The following is a 6,345-nucleotide window of genomic DNA, read 5'->3' as shown; positions in this document are numbered from 1 at the left end:
CCTTGAGTTTCTTACTTAAAATCCTTCCCTGTTTTCGCTGGCCCTGACAACGGAACGAAAAGAAATACGTTTCTATCGAGCCTTTCTTGTAATCAAAAGTATCATGAAATCATTTCTCGGCCTTTCCTTCGTCATGCTAAATAACCCCACGCCTCCTAATCTCTGTTCCTCTCTCTGGAGAATTTGGACTTTTCCTAGATTTCCATGTCCTTTGTAAGTGGTAGAATTTATTGAGAGAGAACTCTAAGCCCACAGACTTTTAGGTTTCCAGAGTGACTTATCACTTGCCCCAACAATTCATATCTCAGTCCCAAAGGTCTACCATCTTCTCTTGGATGGTAATTTCCTCATTCACACATTCATTCATCAATTCAGTCGTATTTATTAAATGCTTACTGTGTGCAGAGCACTGTACTAAGCACTTGGGAGAGTACAGTCTAACAATAAACAAGCGCTTAGTCAGTGGTCTTTTTTTAATGGTATTTGTTAAGCCGCCTCTCAGGGTCGCACCTGGAGAGTTTCCAGTACTCCACCGGTCTTGGCTACGGGAGGGAGAGTCAAGCAGAGGCCTGTCCATTCCACTCCTAGCTTGGACAGCGGTTAGCGAGTGGAAGGCCGTCTGCTATAAGTCAAAACTAACCCGTGCCGAGCAGCAGCGGCACGGGAGAGAGTCGAGGGCAGAGACTTGGGTTTACTGCACGGAAGGCGGCGACGGTAAACCACTTCCATATTTTTACCAAGAAAACTCTCTGGTAAAGTTCTGGCACTACCAGAACGATCGCAGATGGAGAGCGGGGCGTTCTGAGAGAGATGTGTCCGTGGTGTTGCTATGGTTCGGAAACGACTCGACGGCACAAGACAAAATTTGTTAACCGCTTCCTAGTGCCAGACACAGGGCTGGAGTAGATACAAGCTCATCAGGCTGGACACAGTCCCTGTCCCATATGAGGTTCACTATCTTAATTCCCATTTTACAGATGAGGGAACTGAGGCCCAGAGAAATCAAGTGACTTGCCCAAGGTCACACAGCAGAGAAGTGGCGGAGCTGGGATCAGAACCCGGGTCCTTTTGATTCCCAGACCCTCGCTCTATCTGCTAGGTCACACTGTAAACACTTAATTAATATCACTGATTGATACTATGCAAGTTATAAACATTCCTATTAAAACAGGGTAATGGTGTTCTTCGAGGCTCTCAAGTTTCCAAATGTCACCATTGGACAGAGGCAACCATCAACGGTCCTATTAATGTCCCTCTCCCCGTCTAGGCTGTAAGCTCGTTACGGGCAGTGAACACATCTGCCAATTCTGTTGTACTGTACTTTCCCAAGTGCTTTGTACAGTGCTCTGCGCATAGTAAGTGCTCGATAAATATGACTGACTGACTGCGAGGCCAACGGCCTCCAGCTCCACCCACCTCCAGCTTCTCACTGTACCTCCACTGCGTCCATTTCACTGCCGGCCCCTTGCCCTCCTCCAGCCTCTGGCCTGGAACGCCCTCCCTCCTAAAATCCTACAGACAATGACTCCCCCCACTTCAGAGTCTTCCTGAAGGCACATCTTCTCCAAGAGGCCTTCCCTGACTAAGCCCTCTTTTCTTTTTCTTCAATTTACTTCCCATCGCCCTGAATTGCTGCCTTTATTCATCCCCATTCCCAGCCCCACAGCACTTACGTGTGTATCTCTTATTTATTTATTTCTATTAATGTCTGTCTCCCCCTCTAAACCGTAAGCCCGTTATGGGCAGGGAATGCTTCTGTTTATTATCATACTGTATTACTGCAGTGCTTCGCACACAGTAAGCGCTCAATAAATACAAATGACCAACTTCTGTTTGCTTTTGCTCAGTTCAGTGGAGCCTCTGGATCTCTGATCCTGCCTTCCTGTCCATGAGGAAGAACCGCTGATTGACTTGGGCCTGGGGTCCCCGGGCTGTAGAAGGGGCTTTATCCCTCTCTGCGCTGGTAACTCCCTATGCTGGCAGGGAATGTGTCTGTTTATTATTGTACTCTCCCAAGAGCTTAGTACAGTGGTCTGCACACAGTATGTGCTCAATATATACGATTGAATGAAACACCACATTTATTAGGTAAAGGATTTTGCACTCCTCAAGTCCCTGCCCTATGGCCCCTCCCCCTTCATCGAGGAAGTCCTAGCAAGTATTCCAGTGCCAGGCCTGGATACCTCCCTCGCCAGCTGCTCCCAATTTGCACTTTGGATACACACCTGGTCCTTATTCAAGGTCTCCCACTGAGGGGCATTTACAAGCCCCAAGGCAAGTTGGTTTCGATCCTCGTCTGGATCCCGGCCCCTGACTCCGGTGGCCATGCAAGGCTTAAACTTCCAACGGTCGTTAGCTGCTTGGCTTGGTTCTTCGGAGGACTTGGGATGGACACGGTCCAAAACCTTGCCAGGAAAGCTTGCTGCTGCAGATTCCCTCGTACCAAAGCGTGAACGGATGAAGTGAATAGTGGTGACCCGGCATCAAGAGGCCGTCGATTCCTGGTTGGGTTTTGGCGTGTCTTGAGTATTGGCTTGTGCTTATATAACAAGAAGGTTCATTTCTAAACAGGATGGAGGGTGCTGGGGTGGTGGAGGAGGAAGAAGAAGAGAGCATGGATAAGGGGGATAAGATGGGGAAGCCCGAGAGGAATATGTGCAGGTCATGCTACTGAGAACAACTGTCTGGATATATAGGCACTTTAGAAAATTCTTCAATATCTGGCAGAAATAGATAATAATGATAATAGTAATTGTGGTATTTGTTCAGTGCTTATTATGTGCCAAGCACCATTCTAAGAGCTGGAGTAGATTCATTCATTCAATAGTATTTATTGAGCGTTTACTACGTGCTGTACTGAGTGCTTGGAATGTACAAATCAGTAACAGAGACAGTCCCTACCCTTTGACGGGCTTACAGTCTAATCGATGGGCTTACAGTCTAATTGAAATACAAAGTAGTTGGGGCAGGCACAGTCCCTGTCCCACCGGGGGTCATAGTTTTAATCCTGACTTTACAGATAAGGTAACTGAGGCCCAGAGAAGCCAAGTGACTTGCCCGGGATCACCCAGCAGACACATGCCAGAGCTGGGATTAGAACCCACGTCCTCTGACTCCTAGGCCAGCGCTGTTTCTGCTGTTTTCACAAGGCCACGCTGCTTACTTTTTTTGTTTCTTAAACTTAGTCCTGTCATTTTATCCTGCTCTGGGTAAACCAGTGAAGTGAAAACTGCCTGTGAGTGAGGGATCCAAGATAGATTAGTTTGTATCGACCCCAGCGTATAAAGTAGGGTTTGGCATTCAGTAGAACACTTAATAAATGCTGCAATTATTATTAGTTATGATATTTGTGAAGGGCTTTACTGTGTGCCAATCCATCGCTGTTCATTGATTTGACTCAGGTTAGAAAGCTGTACTAAGTGCTTGAGGAACCATAGATTTAGCGGACGTGGGCCCTAGCCTCATAAATCTTACAATCTAGTGGGGGAGCAGGCTTTAAAATAAATTACAGGTAGGAGGAAGCAAAAAAGTGAAAATAGACATCTATAAGTGCAATGATGATAAGGAGCCCCGTGAGAACCAATTGTTTGCGTGAAGAAGAAATGCTGAGTTACGAGGGAAGTAGAGTTTGGGAGATAAGAGATTAATCAGGGAAGACCTCCTGAAAGAGATGTAATTTCAGATGGGGCTTGAAGATGGGGAGAGAGGAAGTTTGTCGGATTTGAAGGTGGGAAGTTCCGAGCAAGACGGAGGGCTATGAGAAAGAGGCTGGTGGCAAGAAAGGTGAGAGTGAGTAGGTTGCCTTGAGATGAACGAAACACAATAATAATAATAATGTTGGTATTTAAGTGCTTACTATGTGCAGAGCACTGTTCTAAGCGCTGGGGTAATCAGGTTGTCCCACATGAAGCTCACAGTTAATCCCCATTTTCCAGATGAGGGAACTGAGGCACAGAGAAGTGAAGTGACTTGCCCACAGTCACACAGATGACAAGGGGCAGAGCTGGGATTCGAACCCAGGTCCTCTGACTCCCAAGCCCGGGCTCTTTCTTCTCATGCTGCTGGTGTTGAAATAGCTGGTGTTGAAATAGGAGGGGCGCGAAGATCCATAATACTAATAGCTGTGGTATTTGTTAAGCCCATTCTTTGTGCTAAGCACTGGGGTAGGTACAAGGTAACCAGGTCCCATTTGGGGCTCAAAGTCTAAGTAGGAGGGAGAACGGGTACTGAATCCTTGTTTTGCAAATTTGGGAACCGAGGCCTAAAGAAGTGACTCGTTCAAGGTTAAACAGCAGGCGGTTGGAAGAGCCGGGATTAGAACGCAGGTCCTCTGACTTGCGGGCCTGGGCTCTTTCCACTAGGCAACACCGCTTCTCCACAGAGGGGACGGTCTGATTGAGGGCCTTAAAGCCCTCAATCAGGAATTCCTGAGGGAGACAGAGAGGCGCGAGGAGCTGTCGGAGTTCTTTTGAGGAGTGGGGAGATGTGCAGTGTTTTCAGAAATCCCCAGGGTATCGATCGATGGTATTTACCGAGCGCTTACTATGTGCAGAGCACCATACTAGGTGTTTGGGAGAGTAAGCTACAACAGAATCAGCAGACACATTCCCTGCCTATTACGAACTCCGCCAAGGTAACACCAGACTCAAATAGGTGCATAATCTAGGAGGTGGTAGACAGGTGAAACCAAGGTAACAAGGGATTACAAATAACAAGAGGCAACAGAGTCAACAAAGCAGCACCAGGAAGTCAGGGTAAGTAAAAGAACGGTTCAGACCTCCCCACTGTTCCAACAGAATTCTCTGTGTTGACTTGGGCAAGGAATGCCAGCCCTCTGGACTTGAACTCGTTCGTTTGTGTACAAGGATGCCCATGGTCTTCTGTGCTCAAGGGTCTGTTGTGGCAACTGTTCGTTAACAAATGCAAACATTTATTGGCTCCGCCGACACTGTCCTCTCCTCGTATTTCTCGGGCTGTTCCTCCCGTGGGAGTCCCTCGGGGCTCAGATCTAGGTTCTCGTCTCCCTCTACACCCACTCCCTTGGAGAACTCATTCGCTCCCGTGGCTTCAACTACCATCTCTATGCAGATGATTCCCAAATCTACATCTCCAGTCCTTGATCCCTGTCTCTCCTTCCATGGCACTTCGTATTTCCTCCTGCCTTCAGGACATCTCTACTTTGATGTCCCACTGACATCTCAAACTTGACGTGTGCAAAACAGAACTTAGCTTCCCACCCATCCTCCTAGTGCCTTTCCCATGACTGTAGCCAGCACCGCCATCCTCCCTGTCTCAAAAGCCCTTAAACTTTGGTGTTTTCCTCGACTTATCTCTTTCGTTCAACCCACGTTCCAATCTGTCACCAAATCCTGTCGGTTCAACCTTCGCAAGGCTAAAATCTGCCCTTTCTTTTCCATCCAAATTGCTACCACCTTAATCCAAGCACTTATCCTATCCGGCCTTGATTACTACATCAGCCTTCTTGTTGACCTGCCTGCCTCCTGTGTCTTCCCACTCCAGTCCATTCTTCACTCTGCTGCCCGGATCATTTTTCTACAAAAATTCATTCATTCATTCAATAGTATTTATTGAGCGCTTACTATGTGCAGAGCACTGTACTAAGCGCTTGGGATGAACAAGTCGGCAACAGATAGAGACAGTCCCTGCCGTTTGACGGGCTTACAGTCTAATCGGGGGAGACGGACAGACGAGAACAATGGCACTAAACAGCGTCAAGGGGAAGAACATCTCGTAAAAACAATGGCAACTAAATAGAATCAAGGCGATGTACAATTCATTAACAAAATAAATAGGGTAACGAAAATATATACAGTTGAGCGGACGGGTACAGTGCCGTGGGGATGGGAAGGGAGAGGTGGAGGAGCAGAGGGAAAAGGGGAAAATGAGGCTTTAGCTGCGGAGAGGTAAAGGGGGGATGGCAGAGGGAGTAGAGGGGGAAGAGGAGCTCAGTCTGGGAAGGCCTCTCGGAGGAGGTGAGTTTTAAGTAGGGTTTTGAAGAGGGAAAGAGAATCAGTTTGGCGGAGGTGAGGAGGGAGGGCGTTCCGGGACCGCGGGAGGACGTGACCCGGGGGTCGACGGCGGGATAGGCGAGACCGAGGGACGGCGAGGAGGTGGGCGGCGGAGGAGCGGAGCGTGCGGGGTGGGCGGTAGAAAGAGAGAAGGGAGGAGAGGTAGGAAGGGGCAAGGTGATGGAGAGCCTTGAAGCCTAGAGTGAGGAGTTTTTGTTTGGAGCGGAGGTCGATAGGCAACCACTGGAGTTGTTTAAGAAGGGGAGTGACATGCCCAGATCGTTTCTGCAGGAAGATGAGCCGGGCAGCGGAGTGA

At 48.3% G+C, this 6,345-nt stretch overlaps 1 non-coding gene across 1 annotated transcript; it reads left to right on the top strand.

Moving 5' to 3' along the window:
* Positions 1-492: 492 nt before the first annotated feature.
* Positions 493-630, top strand: LOC114816389. The gene has a single exon (XR_003764159.1). It is a non-coding gene; the product is annotated as a small nucleolar RNA SNORA7 (small nucleolar RNA).
* Positions 631-6,345: the final 5,715 nt, after the last annotated feature.

This window comes from Ornithorhynchus anatinus, chromosome 1 (genome assembly GCF_004115215.2).
Source record: "Ornithorhynchus anatinus isolate Pmale09 chromosome 1, mOrnAna1.pri.v4, whole genome shotgun sequence".
NCBI lineage: Eukaryota > Metazoa > Chordata > Mammalia > Monotremata > Ornithorhynchidae > Ornithorhynchus > Ornithorhynchus anatinus.
Note: the sequence above shows the minus strand (reverse complement) of the source record. Positions and strands in the feature narration are given on the sequence as shown.